This window comes from Arvicanthis niloticus, chromosome 3, assembly GCF_011762505.2.
Source record: "Arvicanthis niloticus isolate mArvNil1 chromosome 3, mArvNil1.pat.X, whole genome shotgun sequence".
NCBI classification, from domain to species: domain Eukaryota; kingdom Metazoa; phylum Chordata; class Mammalia; order Rodentia; family Muridae; genus Arvicanthis; species Arvicanthis niloticus.
Genome location: NC_047660.1, coordinates 133,866,540 through 133,882,873, shown reverse-complemented (window position 1 = coordinate 133,882,873; position 16,334 = coordinate 133,866,540). Strand labels below are relative to the sequence as shown.

The 16,334-nt window shown below is 42.9% G+C and overlaps 1 protein-coding gene across 2 annotated transcripts in view; it reads left to right on the top strand.

Annotated features, from left to right (window-relative positions):
• The first annotated feature begins 8,678 nt into the window (after nt 1–8,678).
• Nucleotides 8,679–16,334, top strand: part of Nab1 (NGFI-A binding protein 1) — a 40,551-nt gene continuing 32,895 nt past the window's right edge. The window contains exon 1 of one of the 2 annotated variants that reach the window (XM_034498166.2): nt 8,679–8,854. The gene's annotated coding sequence lies outside the window, so the exon portion shown is untranslated. Of the gene's footprint in view, nt 8,859–16,334 lie in introns of both variants that reach the window. The other variant, XM_076931929.1, reaches the window with a different exon arrangement.

Below are 16,334 nucleotides of genomic sequence, written 5' to 3'. Positions count from 1 at the left end.
ATGTTTACAGCAAAAGTTTTAAGAAAGATTGTTCTACACTTGGCAACAAACCAAAGAAATTATAAGGCTATATCCTTTCTGTTCTTTGTATAACCAAACTCCATTACCTTCAGGGAATAACACAAAAGGTACCCAAGGAAATAAAATTTGGAAAACAGATATGTTTCATTTTGTAGAGTTTTAACAATTAAAATATGTACATTGTAACATAGACACACATATTCAGGATTTCAATAGGTAACTGCTTTAAGTTCTGAAAGGATTGGTGTACAATTACACATTTATTAGATGTTATAGCAATTATAAGAATACCTGTACAAATTAATACTGGCAATACTTCAGCATATGTCTCTAGCAAAATGAAACATTTTTTGCATATAATTCAAAGCATATACAGGTATAGTCCTACAGGATAAGCAGTTGTAGAGAGATATAATCATATTTTAAAGGAAATGCTTAACAAACAAAATGGGGTAACAGAGTACCCCCAGAGATACATTACATCGTGCTTTATTAACTTGAACTTTAAAAAATGCTAATGAACAAAAAACAACAGCTGCTGACGGACATTGGATTATTTAAAAAACTGCTGAACTAAACTGGTCCGTTTATATTAAGGATTTCTTAATTTCAGAATGGAAGGCTGGGCAATGTTATGTTAGGAACGAGGTTTTGTATTTGTTTCCAAGGGAAAAGAAAAGCTGTGGATTCAACAGGGGAAGCAACCTGAAGATCTAGGCTACTTCCATGAAGGAAGAAACTAAAACTAACAAAAAAGGTAAGATGAATTGCTGATCCCTCTACATGGAAATAGCTCTTGCTAAAACATGAAAATGTCTCTATTTCAGCTAAGCATAGCCAATAAATCTTGTTGGCTACAGAATCCATTATTATCATGGTGGGAGGTATGGCAGTGTGCAGGCAGACATGGTGCTGGAGGAGGTGAGAGTTCTACATCTTGATCCGTAGGCCACAAAGAGGAGATTGTCTTCTGTAGGCATCCAGGAGGAGGCTTTCTTATCACACTGGCCAGACTTGAGCATATATATGAGATCTCAAAGTACCACCTTCACAGTGACACACTTCCTCTAACAAGGCCACATCTCCTCCAATAAGGCCACGCCTCCTAATAGTGCCTCTTCCCACGGGTCAAGCATATTCAAACCACCACAAGCAGCCAAAAGTGTTCTTAATTGCTGAGCCATTCCCTCCAACCCTGATTTTTTTTTTTTGGGGGGGGGGCGGCGATGTGGTCAGTACTTCCTTGGTTTTGAAAATGCACTAATCATCAAAGCATTTTAATAATTTAAAAGCAAACTGTTAGCTGTGTGTTTACAGAGTCCCACAATAGAAAACCCAGCATAGGTTAGCTTCCCAGGGGCTGTCTTTGTGGAAGCTGAGCACCAATGCAGGAACTTAAAATGCATAAATAACTGTGAGTATTTCCTGTGACTCATAGCTAAGTGCAATGGGAGTACAGGGATGCAGAAGCTGATATGAACTGTGCTGGCTATGAGTGGTGCATCTTGACCTGCAAGGAGAGCAGAAACATGTAAGCTTGGCATTTCTGAAATCTTTGGCAATGACTTGACATTTCAGGGCCCCACAGTGTAATAGAAGAGACATGGGCTCTGGGAAATCCTATGAGATTTAGTACTTTAGGACATAGCATTTTAATTTCTCTCTCTCTCTCTCTCTCTCTCTCTCTCTCTCTCTCTCTCTCTCTCTCTCTCCCTCCCTCCCTCCGTGTGTATGTGTGTGTGTGTGTAGAGGACAGAGTTAAAAGTTGGATTTTTCTCCTTAGACATCTCCACCTTATTTTTGAGATAGAGTTTTTTTTGCTAAAAGCCTGAGCTCTTAGATTTTGTTCATCTGCTGGTCAATAAATACCAAAAATTTTCCCATCTCTATCTGTCCAAGTCATGGGCATGTACTCTCTGCACCTTGCTTTTTAAGATGAGGGGGTTTGGGGAATCAAACTTTGGTCCTTGTATAAATACATTACCAACTAAGCCATCTCTGCAGCCCCAGTTTCTTCTTAGCTATAACAGAGAATGGCAGTATGTGGTTCCTAGTGCAAGCAAATATAAAAGAAATTCATGCTTATAAGTGTAACAGTGGGTGACTGTGGTGGTTTAAATAGGACTGCCCCCATAGGGTTTTGTGATTGAAGGCTTAGCCCATAAAGAGTGGCACTACTAGGAGGCATGGCCTTGTTGGAGGAAGTCGGGGGTGGGGGTTTGCAGCCTCCTATGCTCAAGCTAGGCTCAATGTGGTGCATAATCCCCTTCTGCTGCTTATGGATCTCAACCCCTTTTTCCATCATTGTCTGCCTGAAATGCTGCCATGCTTCCCTCCATGATGATAATGGACAAAACTTCTGAGATTGTAAGCCAGCGTCAATGAAATGTTTTCTTTCATAGGAGTTGCCTGGATCATGGTGTCTTTCCACAGCAACAAAGCCCTAGAACAGAGATCAATATTTATTTTCTTACATCACTAAAATAGTACTTACTAAACTTTTAAATTGGTACATAGTCTCAAGCACATACAGCATATTTAACACACACACACACATACATACATACATACATACATACATACATACATAAACATGTACACACACATTCTACAGTGAGCCAGTGAATGAATGTCTAAGAACAATCTCAGATATTAGTTGTGGTAAATCTCCAAACCCAATAAGCCTGTGCAAAGAACACACAACTCAATTATAATATTTATAAACAGCATGCCTAGATTGGGCAGATATACCACTACACTACTCTATTCCCTAGCTATGGAGTTCCTTGCTACTTGTGGTTCTTCCAGGCCACATACTACTGCTTCATCTTCCTTCTACCTTTCCTTTTCCATCCTCCTTTCTCTCCTCTATCTCCTCATCTCTCCTTCTCCTTCCCCTCTACCCATCTCTAAAATTCCCAGCCCCACCTTTCCCTTCCACTGCACAATCACAGGCTCTAGTTCTTAGCTTTTATGTGGAATTTTGGTGTTGAAATCTAGGTCCTCAAACTTGCCCAGTGTGGCAGCTGGTATTTATCAAGTTGACATGATCTACAATCACCCCGGACAAGTCTCTAGACCCACCTGTGAGGAATACCTAGGTTACCCTCCAGGCTTGCATGGGAGGATTCTCTTGATTAGGTTAACTGATGTAAGAAGGGCTATCCTAAAAGTCGATGGCATCATTTCCTGGTCTTAGACCCTAAACTGTACACAGTGGAGAATGTGAGATGGGCAGACTGTCCTTTCTGCCTCCTGGTTGTGGATGTGATATGACCAGCTGTTTCAGAAGCTTTGACTTCCCAGCAACAAGGGACTACTCTACCCTTGAACTGTGAGCCAGAAAAAAAAACAAAAAATAAAAAAACCTACTTTCTCCATTAAGTTGCCTTTGTCACAGCTATGGGAAAGAAAAAGTGTAAACACAGCAAATACTTGACACATTAAGCCACCTCTTCAGCCCCTGCAGTATGGTTTAAAATCCCTCACATACACACTACAGGCAGAGTGGTACACAGCTTTAATCCGAGCCACACTTTCTGCTGGAAGCCTACACAAGGACATTGGAAGAAGGAAGACTCAATCTTCCTTGACTGCTTGCACCTACTTGCTAGCACATCTGTTGGAACCTACTTCTACAGAAGACCAGCTGAAACAACTAGCCTCCTGGTATTGAGCGACTACTAGATCCTTGGACTTCCCATTTATAGCTGCCCATTGTTAGGTTAGTCGGACTGCAGACTGTAAGTCATTACAGTAAATTCCCTTAATATAGAGAGACATAAGTTCTGGGACTCCAGAGAAACCTGAATAAGACATCATACCAGTTCCTATTCACTATCACTGTCCTTTTCTGGGCTCAGCTTCCCTAGATTCCACATATACCAGGAGATCATGACTTATTTGTCTTTCTGTGACTGGCTTATTTTGTTCAAGATTAAAGGTTCATGCATGTTGTTCCAAATGACAGGATTTTGTGTTCTTTGAAGACTAAATAGTATTGTGCATAGACCATATTTTCTTTGCTCATCCCCCGATAAAACACTTGCTGATAGCATAGCTCAGCTTTTGAAGATGGTATGGCAATACACATCTCTCTGACATTAATTTCATGTCTTTCGATCAATACCAGTAACATTTATTAATTATTGCCATATCATTTGGCAGTTCTATTTTGAATTTTAAGATAATTTTATATTGCTTTTCATAATTTACATTTCAGAATTACAAATTTTATAATTTATATTCCTATCTTAGTAGTTTTATATGTTTGGGTTTATTTTACTTAAATACATCTATTTAAAAGATATTTTGATATTCTTATTTCAGTGAATTTCACTTGCCTCAGTAGAGGACAAACTTAAAAGGGAAACAATGTTTTGAAATTCTAGCTACAGACTAAGGCCTGCCAGATGCTCTGATGTAAACCTGGTCTCTCCCTCTCCTCTCCTCTCCTCTCCTCTTCTGTCTCTCTCTCTCTCTCTCTCTCTCTCTCTCTCTCCCTCCCTCCCTCCCTCTCCCTCCCCCTCCTCCTCCTCCTCCTCCTTCTTCTTCTTCTTCTCTCCCTCTCTCCCTCTCTCCCTCTCTCTCCCTCCCTCTCCCTCCCCCTCCATCCTCCTCCTCCTCCTCCTCCTCCTCCTCCTCCTTCTTCTTCCTCTCTCTCTCTCTCTCTCTCTCTCTCTCTCTCTCTCTCTCTCCCTCCCTCTCCCTCCCCCTCCATCCTCCTCCTCCTCCTCCTCCTTCCTCTCTCTCTCTCTCTCTCTCTCTCTCTCTCTCTCTCTCTCTCTCTCTCTCGCAGCAGAATTTAGTAAGTGTAAGAGGATTAGGGGCAGACTGGCACCAACTTGGATTTCTCCCTTCAGAGGACAGAAGGAGAAGTGCAAAGGGAATAATTTTCTCAGCATGTAATTTGCTGCTATTTGATGCCACCATCCATTGCCATCTTGATTTTTCTGGACCCGCTTCCCATGCTCCGGAAGCCATTAGAAGACAGGGAGGAGGCAACACTCCTTTGCTATAGGCCAGTCTGTTATTTATAGGTGTGCTGTATGCACTGATGGTGTCTTTTCAATGGCGTACTTTTCATATATATAAACCTGCATCCAAAAGCTCTACAAAAAATTATAATTTCTAAGCTGAGAAGAGAAAATCTGGTGTTCTTGCAGGATAAATATTAGATTTGACTATATGATGTGACATATTTCACATTGGTTAAAATTAGCAGTAGTGAAAGAGTTTCTCCTGAATCCAGCTTTATCAGGGAACGACGGGAGCTGAGACAATAGCTTAGAAGAGGACTTTCAGATTTCTTCAAAAAAAAAAAAGTGTTTGCAGAACTTAGAACATTCTAGATGTATCTTGTGAGAAATAGCCCTGTAGACTCTTTCCTTTGGAGATAAGGAACTAAGTCTGGGATATCTGCAGATGGTGTTCTCAAGGATAAATACAAGTTACTAAGGGGTGAGGGACAATAATTCCTAGGCTACTTTCCAAATGAACTCAGCTCAGAACTTGGTGTATTTAACAACCTTTGCAATTTGTTAAAAAAAGAAAAAAGAAAGAAAGAAATTCGTGCCTGAAAATGTAGCATGAATTAGCTCAATAATCAGGCATTATTTTGTAACTTATATTTCAATTTACACAGCATTTGTAAACATTCTTACCCTCAATATTTTATTGAAGGTATTACAGGTTTGCTGAGAATAGATATACATTTTAGATTCTTCTATTAGGGATACAATTCATACTAAAACCATCTACAAAGCACACAAGAAGTCATTTGTTAATATGTTTCTATTTTCTATTTCATTCAGTTACTCAACAAATATTTACTGACTATGTGTCAGCCATTGTTCATCACCACACACAACTCAGCAGAGTCTCTAAAAGCCAGAAGGGCCTGGACAGATGTGTACAGATTCTAAGAGACCACAGATGCCAACCCAGACTACTATTACCCATCAAAACTTTCAATCATCTTCGATGGAAAAAACAGCATATGTCTTAGTTAGGGTTTTACTGCTATAAACAGACACCATGATCAAAGCAACTCTTATAAGGACAGCATTTAAATGGGGCTGGCTTACACAGCAGTGTCCAGGCAAGCCTGGTGCAGGAGGAGCCCAAGGGACTCAAGGGAGTCCCAAGTTGATAGTTGTGTTACTAGTCCATGAATGTGTTAATATAGGAAATAAAGAACTAAAGAGAAACAGATCATCATGTTCCTTAGCTTTTAGGCTTTCTTTTGATCTTATTTTTGCTGTTTTACAGAAAAGTTCTGGGACCAGAAGCATGCTTTAAACTGTGGTTTAACCATGGTTATTTGTGTCCTCAGAACTTAACTTTGGTATTTAATTAACACTTAACAAGACATACTGGAGAGAATGAGTAACTTAAGCATACAGGTATTTATGGTAAAATCAAACCAGAAGAAACAAAGCTACTGCAGGGTTCTTTTTAACAAAAGATATCCAAATGGTCTCAAGAAGAACCATTTGTGTTGCCATGTTCTCTTAGAACTGCCTGGGACTGCCTCCAAGAAATTCTAAAACTGTCTAATCTCTCCCAGAGGGCCTTCAAAGAACAACCCCACTCCATAACTGTTACCTTACAGAATGTATCCCTTCTCCTCCCACTAAGGCACCAGGGAGGTAGAAGACCCTGCACTGAGAGCAGGGAGGTGGAGTTTAGGGATGGGAGGGAAGGCATGCCACAGGATCAGTGCTTTCTCCTCCAACTCGGCTCACATACAGGTGAATACCTCAGGCCTGTTCCACAGTCATGTTGAGGACAGTGTACCCATAAAGAACCTGACGCCTAAAAGCTTAAAATTTTTTCTTTCATTTTCTTTCCTCCCACCGCCTCCCCCAGCAACCATAGGGCATTTAAGCAAAGCAAAGTGGGCTCAGAATGCCATTCTTAATGTGGGAAGAACACACTATCTAATGTGCCCAGAAAATAAACAAGGACTTGAGTGGTTAGTTGTAGAAATGACCGGCTCCACACACATCTCCTTGTCCTTACAGCCTTCAGCACAGCGAATGCACGCCCTACCAGACAGCACAGTATGCTAGCTATTCCAATTGGACTCAATTCCAGAGAAGGCTGTGCAGTGCAGGTGAGCTCACCAAGTTTACGAATCGCTAACTGCGGTGTGTAAGGCTACACGAACCCTCCCCCACCCCCAAGCTTTTCAGAACCAACAATGTTTGCAAACCATCAGAGTTCCCAGTGAGGAATTAGAAGAATTTTATGGATTTCATTGCTCGACTACCCATTAATCTTTCCACACCAGCCACGAAATTGCCTCGGTATCCCTGACTGTACCACAACCACCCAAATTAAATTTCTCTTCGCTGAGCAGGGGCTACAGCTGCATAAACACTGTCAATTAGAGTGGCGGGGAGAAACTTCTAGCAGTGATTTCTTCTGAAGAATTTGAGGAACTAAGCATATTTATTTAAAATACCAACTATTCTAGACAGGCTTGTCACTAACGGAAGATATTTCAGTTTAAATATATATTTAAGCATGTAACTATATGTTTATATATGTATTTAAATATATAAATATTACATTGGCATCACTCATTTGTAGAACATGTTTTTAAAAAGAGAAAAAAAGGGGTTTATTTAATAAGGTCTTTTTCTTTCAATATTATCATCCCATCCATTGTTGCAACATAAAGATGTGGTTTGAAGAATTTCTCTTCTCAAAGAATGCCTTGTATCCCCTTCAACCAAGTAGGCACACTCTGGGAGACCAGCCAGAAAGTGGGAACGGCCTCCTATATAAAACTGGATTTTTATATGTATATTAAAACAGGATTCTACCTGTATTGCAGTAAGAGCACACCATTAAAACTCGAATTCTTTTCTTTGACACCCTCCCTTCCCCAAGGAAGGCAAAGACATGGTTTTTTTTCTAAAATGTTGGCAATAGCTTCAGTTTTGGAGGTGCTTTAACACCTTCTTTGGCTAGAAAAGTTTATGCAAACCAAGCTCAAAATTTCTACACCTTGCCTTAAGAACTCTATTTTGACACACTCAAGACAGCACCAGCGGTGTCATTTGCCTACCGGAAGACAAGAGAAAATAGCCCGTAAAGTAACACAAGGTTTCCAGACTTGAAAAGGGTTCCCAGGCCAGAGGTTTTCCCTTTCCTCCCTCCTCAAACCAGGCCCCAGCGAGGGTGGGGACAGGGTGGGGTGGGCCAGGTGGGACAGCGTCGCCGCACCTGCGGTTCTCTGCCTCCCCCCCCCCCACGCCCGCCCCCGTCCTGGGCGAGCCGGGTGCGGGGCTTGGCAGAAGGCGCTGTCCGCCGCTCCACGGAAGCCTCCTCCTCCGACCCGCGTGCGCGCCCCCACCCGCGCGCTCCCAGCTGCCGTGGGAATGGGCCACCCCCGGGACCGCGCCGAGCCTCAGCCCCGCCGGCCCCCACCCCCGCCCCGCGGCCGCCCACGCCGGGATCTGCGTCACTCGGCCGCGCGTGGGCGGGAGCCGGAGCGGCGAATGGAGCAAGAGCGGAATCTCCCGATGTGACAGCGCGCGGGGCGGGGCGGGGGCGGCGGAGGTGGCGGGGGAGGGAGAGGGAGAGGCCGAGGGAGGGGCGGTGGGAGAGGCCGAGGGAGGGCGCCCCGGGCCGCCGCCGCCCGCCTCCGCCCGAGCCTCCGCCCGCGCGGCCGAGCGAGCGCCGTCGGGGCGGGCGGGGGACGGAGCGCGCGCCCACCGCGTCCCTGCCCCCCTCGATGGGCGCGGGGGCGTCCCGGCCGCCGCAGCCGCCGCAGGAGCCCGGCAGAGCCGTCGTCGCGGAGCGCGCCGCAGCCGCGGGCCGCGTAGGTACCGGGAGGGCCTCGGGCCGGGCCGGAGCGGGGGGCGCCGGCGTGTGGCTCGGCGGGGCCGCCAGGTCTTTCCGGGAGGGGGGCGCGGGCTGGGCGGGGAGGACGCGCTCGCGGGCCCGCGTGGGGTGCCAGCTCCGCGGCGACCAGGGACTTCCTAAAAGTGCCGCTGAGTCTCCGTTTTCTTCCTGTTATCCGCCCCTTCCTACTGTAGTTGTGTTTTCAAAGCGGAAGGAGAGTTTTGCTTGGAAGTGGCTTTCAGAAACTTGGCACCCAGGTGCAGGGAAGCGGGAGTCGCCGAGCCTCTGAGGCTGAGTGGGGAATGGGCAGACACGTGTAAGACAGACAAGCTTTGGATGCAGGTGTGTGACCTTATGGGGACAGACACCATCTGCACAGTACGGTCAAACCCCGGAGATCTGCAAGGAGTCTCTGGGTCGAGCTGGAATTTGCGTTTGTAGGTTGTGCTGACCAAGTTTTGCAGCGGGCGACCAGCAGGAACCATGCCCTGGCTCAGGGAGGCTTGGGAAATTTTAGAGTGCTTGCTAATTTACAATTTGATCCGAAAGAGCTGGTTTGGAGTAAGTTGTCACTACCGATTGGTTTGCCAGTGACGTGACTGCCAACTTTACGGAGTGCAAAGATCAGAATCTCTAAGGAGATTCTAGGATCTCGTTTAAAAATATTTTGGCAGTTTTAATAGTTAATATTAGATTGCATCGGAGCAGAGGAACCGAATTTAAAATAGATTAGTCACATCCGAAATGGTTCGCTGTTTTGTACACGCAGCCAATTACCCTTTTTAAATATTCACTTTTTGAAAATTCTTTCTTTGTACAATATATGTTATGACATTTATAATTCATCTGCCGGTTTTAAGAAGAGCTATTGGAGAGAGGATGTATATAGGATCCTAGGTATAGGATAACCGACCAGGGTGGAGGCTGTCTTCCTGAGATTGAAAGAGCTGCTTCACACCCAGCTTCTGAGCCAGTACAAGTGACTTCCACTGAAGGTTTCTTCCTCCAGCTTGCATCTTTTGAGATATTTAATTCTGTTTTTTTTTTTTTTTTTATTAAGCTCAAGCAGATTAATTAAGTATACTGTTGAGAATTTGTAGACGGGCAGCACCGTCAGCCTTCATCTCTGCATCTCTGTTTCTAGTTTAGATACTGGAACGTTACATCTTGAAAGAAAATAATTTCAAGGAGTGCTAGAGAGATAATTTGTTTCTTTTTCTTCTCTCTCTCTCTCTCTCTCTCTCTCTCTCTCTCTCTCTCTCTTTTTTTTTTTTTTGACTTGACCACCTTTTGCTTAACCTGCCATTCCACTACTGAGCAGACTTCCTCTCCTTGGCCGAGTCTCCTGTTATGTGGGACTGTATTAGTGACAGCAGTAAGAAAAATACACATGAGGCACTGGATATTGTACTTCATTCTGTCCCTTAGATGTGAATATATTTCAGATGACAAATTCTTCAGATCGACATAGAAAATTTTAGTGAGCTATTCTGTCTAATACATTTAATCAAATAAGTAACTGATTGTAAGTGCATAATCATACCTAAACTAAAGTTTTTCTTTTGTTATTGGTTAATAACAACCATGTCCTATAGAAAACCTGGCCTTGTCTCCTCTTCATTATTTAAACAATCAGCTAAAGCATTTCATATCTCTTTTACCTCATCTTTAAGGGCATACAGTTTATTGAAATTTGTACTGTAGATGCTTTGAGAGAAGAAATTATGAAGTAGGGCAGACCTCTGAAGAATTTGCTTCATGAACTCTAGATTTTAAGGGTAAAAAATGGATGGATGGAAGCAAGTGTGGTGGAGTTTTGGGTCTAGTGACTTAGAATCTGTCCTAGAGTTAGGCCTTGGCTATTTCATTATAGTAAACCTGGTTTTGTTGCGTATTTTTAAATAAAGGAAATCTCTGGTTTTGACGTAATGTGAATGTGTTCTATATACCACAGGGCCATCATATTTGTGTTGCTTTCATGAAAGTGACCATCTTATAAACAGTTTCAGACGGTGCTATTGTGCAACTCTCTCACGTGTTCATACTTCACTGTGGATCTTATCAAACGTATTAAAGAATAAAAAGCAGTCACTTGAGTATTCCGTAAGAATGCCTGCCCCTTTGCTGGGGGCCCACTCATCTCTCACCTGCTTCTAGTGGTGGGGAGAAGAATTAGTGTGGTTATTATAGTAAGTGCAACTTTCCTTTCCGATCTGATCTGACATGTTCAATAACTCATCCAATAGTATAATATACTCTCACCTTAATAATGGAACAGGCGGGAAATTTCAGAAGTTGATGCTGGGAAAAAAAAATGCATTACTCTTCATCTTGAAAATTCTCACAGCTAAAACATATCATTAAACTTTCAAATAATGTGTCATTTTTCCAGCACATTTAGGAGCTGTGTGTTAATTTATGTGGTATGCCAATACTTTTTACAGAGAAACTTCTGAAGGCCGTGAGATTTATATATGCAGACATGTTGCCTGTAGACTACCTATATGCTTTAATGCCTGCCAAATACCTTTTCTATTGCCTGAACAATATATTCCCAGCTGTCATATGAGTTGTTAGTGTTTGTCTGTTGGTATTAATATATAGTTGTCTAATAGACAAGTAAGTCCAATTTACCTTTTCTTAATTTTAATAAACATGTTTTAAACTTACCTTTTATTGTTTGGACTGAATTTTAAAGGAGTCTCTTAAAAAAAAAAAAAAAAAACTGTTCCCAGTTTCCCAGTTTTATTTGGAATCGCAGGAAGAATCCATAGGGAAGAATACTTTAATTATCCCAAATTAGCGTAAAGTCATTAGAAGCTCAGGATGTAGTTCATAGCTATGTGAGCAATAAGACCTAAATTGTCTTGACCTAAGATTTATCACTGTGGGCTTGGGAATGTAGCGCATGGGAGAGTGTGTGCATAGCATGCTTCTGGTTGGCTGTTCATCCCCCAGCATCAACAGAAGCCCTTGCTTTTGAGTGAGGCTGTCTAAGGATGTCTTTTTAGGACTTAATGAGCATCCAGGGAACGCTGTGGTCTTACCTAACCCATGAAGTGCAACTGAACCACATGGAAACATTTTTCTAGCTTTGCGTTCTGGATTCTAGTATTGGAAGTGTGAAATCTGCGTGTCCTACAGGGTCCTCCTTTTCTAGACATGTTTTTGTATCTCATCCTTCTCTCATCCTTCGCTGTGGCTACTGCTCCCTTCTCCCAAGCCTCTGCTTCCAAGCTACACTCTGAAACTTGCTGGTGCTTGAGAGGCTTTAAGGCCAATGTCCTCTTCATATTTAAAAGTTCATCTGGGGGGCGGGGGAACGCAACAGACATCATTTAGCTATTAAGAAAGAAACCATCTAGTGGAATTAACTCCCCTTCATCTGTAAATGATGCACATCTTCTGTAAGTTAGGAGGTTGCTGTTAAGTCACAAGCTCCCAAAGTGAAAGTTCAGGCTCTGTTGCAAAGGTAAGTCAGGCCTCACGGGAGATGCTGCTCTTGGTTTCTTGCTAGTTTCTTTGCTAGTCTTCTGGACTGTCCTGGACCGCCTGAGAGTATATTAAATATATATTCAGAGGTGATAAATGTGTATGTGGCAGTCATTCTTTTAGTATTGCAGGCAAATATTTAAGAATAGACACGAGTCTGTTAAAAGGTAGTGTGATTTATAAGATGCTCGCTATTTGTTTGAAACACACTGCATTGGACCTTTAGGAACACAGACAGAAAAAACCCAGGATCTCTCATGGTTGAGCCTCTAATTTCTTTTTTTAAAAATGCTGACTTGGGGGTTGGGTTCATATACAATGAACATTTACAGTTCTGACCATGTATAACTCCTGCACTTGGCTTTCATTCCTTGCTCTCTTCAGTAAACAGTCCTGTTATGAGAGTCTGCAGCATAGCCCTCCATGAAAGGATGAGGGAGAGGAAAGAGGAGGAGATGAAGTAGCAGGAAGCAAAGGAATGTGCTGCCGCCTGATTGGCAGCTTGTGGGACACCAAGTTGCTGAGAGGGTACCCCTGAAATAGGAAAGGAGGCTGCTGGTGAAATTCTGACTCAAATATTGGGTTTCATTCTATAGCCATCCTTGTAGAAATAGTATTCAACACGGAACACTTTGCTGAGAATGAAGGTGAATAAAAGATTAATGAGACCTAATTCCTGTCCTCAGGGTGCCTATAACCACACAGCATTGTCTTCCCTTTGTTCTGACTTCTTCTGTGAAGCCCTCTGCATTCTATGTATCACAGTACTTAAACGTATGCGGATGCTTAACTGATCTTCATGGAGGACAGCCTTTTCTCCTGGTCCTCAGGACTTTGAATACTAGAATAAGAAAAGAAAAAGAAAAAACATGGGAGGGTGTTGGACAGAAAGAAAGGAAAACATTACTGTGGGCAGTCTGAAAACCAAGAGAAAATCTATAGCCTGGCTGAGTGTGAAAGGTTTTATGGGAAAGGCTATGGAGCAATGCCCAGGATAGGGCCTGAGAGAAGGGTTGAAAGGTAGCTTGCTGGGGTAGGGGAGGGAGATACCTATATGCGTAGTTTAGATTGCTTGTGTTAAGCTCTGGTAAACTTGCAGAGAAGAGGGAACAGCCATACCTCATTGAAGTGGGAGCAAAAAGCAGTGGAAACCAGGATTGAGAGCTTTGGGAACAGAAAGAAACAGGCTGGTGCTGATGATATGGTTCAGGGGCATGCAGAAGCAGGGAAAACAATGGTGAAACATTTTGATTAATCTGGGAAACAGGGAAAGCAGTGCAATGGAACGGACGGAGGGGCTGCAGAGGACAGACTTGGGAATCCAGAAGTCAGGAAGCAGACAAGGCCATGCCCTCCATTCTGGGCACCCCAAGCATGGATTTGGCAGTCTTCAGGTGGGGTGCCAGATTACAGCCCAGAAAAACAGTTCAGGCTCATCACTTTCAAGTATGTCAGGTATGAGAATCACTTTTAAAACAAAACCCTGCAAATACTCAGGATTATTTTACTTTTAGCACTGTTCATTGAGAAAATACTGGGCATTCTTAAAGTTACAAATTTAGTTACACTTTAGTTTGTACCTTGTGAAATCAGGGAAGCATTCATTTACTTTCATTTGTAATGAAAAGCTTCAATTTTACTTTGAGATCTCTTTGTAGTGACTCCATAATCTGCTCATGAATTATCCCACTAAGTCACACATTCTTTTTTTTTTAATTAATTTATTTTTTTTACGTGCATTGGTGTTCTGCCTGCATGTCTGTGGAAGGGCGCCAGATCCTTTGAAACTGGAATTACAGACAGCTGTGAGCTCCCATGTGAGTTCTGGGAATTGAACTCAGGGCCTCTGGAAGAACAGTCAGTGCTCTTAACCACTGAGCCATCTCTCCAGCCCCTTAAGCCACAGGTTCTTAAAGTATGGGTTTTGACCTCATGTGGGGTCATGTAATTCAGTGTGTGGGATGGTGAAGGTTTTAGCAATAGTAAAAGGTTTCTGAACTCACAAGAACCAAATAAATAAATATGTAGAATTAAGTGTGTAAAGAGGCTGAGGAGTTTCTGGCAGGGCGGCCTATGTTGCCTCCTACATCGTCACTGTCACTGGGGCCTTGGTTCTGAACACACAACATGCACCCCTTGCACTGCACAGTCTTCACTGCAGGATAACCCCAAATGCAACTAGAACCCTGTTGACTCACAGTCCAGACTATGGGTAGGTTACGAAGTGCATTGTTTTTACTGTACAGCTCAAGTTTTCTGCTTTTTATAGAAACCAATAGTTTAATTGGAGAAAACAAAGGCAGTATTTTTCTGCCGTCATTTTGTATTGCGCTAGTATCTAATTAGCATATCTGTGGACTGTATTATGTTAGGATGTTTGAGTTTAAAAACTGCTGTTTGAGTTGCTGACAAGTTGTATAAACACACAAATTTATTGAGTAAATTGTGACTTAAGATTGGGAAAGAATTTCTAAAATGGCTCTAAATACACTGCTTCCAATTTGTTCTACATATTTATGTGACACACCATACTTAGCATGGACTAAGTCTTAGAAGTACCACAGACGCTGTGTGTCCTGTGCTCCAACAATGTCTTCAGAGAGTGCCTGAACTTAGACTATAGTAGGGGAAGACAGGGAAGAAAAATGAGTGTACCGTTATCAGAGTCAAATGCAAACACTTCAGGGAGTGACAGAGAGATTGCTGGGATGCCCTGGTGAAGACTTAGTAGTCCCTCAAGATCTTGGATATCCCAGTGGGTCCTGACGCCACAGACTTGATGGAAAGCCTCCTCTTTTTCTTGGAGACCATGAAAGGCCTCTCTCTGTCTTACCTTGAATCTTCAACCCCTGGCCTGGAAAATTCTATTCCCTAGCAAAATAAGAATTGAGCAGTCAGCGAACGAGGGGTGGCTGCCAGAGGGCGACCGGCACCCTTGCTCTCCCGGTTTGAATCCTGCCCCCCCCCCCCCCCCCCCCCCCCCGTGACTCTGCCTGAGTCTCATGAGAGGAAAAACAAAAAAAGAATTGAGCAGTCACTATTTCTGCTCAGTTTCACATAGCACAGGCTGACCAGTGTTATCTGGGCCAATGGGGAGAGATGTGTAAGGTTTAGGAGCTTAGTGAGCAAGGACTGGTCTAAAACCAATTCTGAATGAATTTTTTTTTCTTTCAAAATTCATCTTTCTAATGCTGTGGTCCTTCTTACTGACCAAGTTAACAGGGATTATATGCTTTGCAGGGGTAGCAGAGCTGGGTTATCTTTAGGAAACAGCAAAAATGAATAAGTCAATGGTTTCTTTAAATCATGGGTCTTATGAAAAGGTCAGAATGGAGGTAATGCTCCATGGTGCTTGCAACAGCCAGGTGCAGTAGCTTTAGCTGGGTGGATTTATTGTATTGTCAATTACTGGAATGTAGTGGTGCATCAGGATCCTTTGATTCCCGGTCCAGAGAGATACAGGCAGAGGTTATTTCCAGCTAATTTACCCTCATATTTGAAGCATGAATAGCTACAGATTTTGTGGAAACGGAAAATCTCAATAGAAGTTTTAAGTCAAATCAAGTTAATGTATGAAGTAGTAGGTATTAAAATTATCCCAGCAGGATTTGAAGGAAGCTGACACAGTCTGCTAGGGGGAAAGCTTGGGGAGAAATGTCCTTGCCCAGCTTCAAGGGTGGATCTTGAGAAAGACTCTTGAGATTCCAAACAGTGTGTCTGTCTTTCATGTGCTATGCTGTTCTGACTTTGGAAATGGACCCTTATTCCCTTCATTCTTTACATGGTTAGCTGCTTTACCAGTCCACGAGGTCTCTCTCAAGAGTTAGGGGGTTTGGTAAAGTACACAAGAAAGGAGATGACTTGGAAACTGCTCTCTTCTAACCCCATTGCCTTACCTCGGAAGACTACAGTCTAAGTTTGAGTCTTTGGGGTCCTAAGATCCTTTTATATTTTTTATTTGTCTA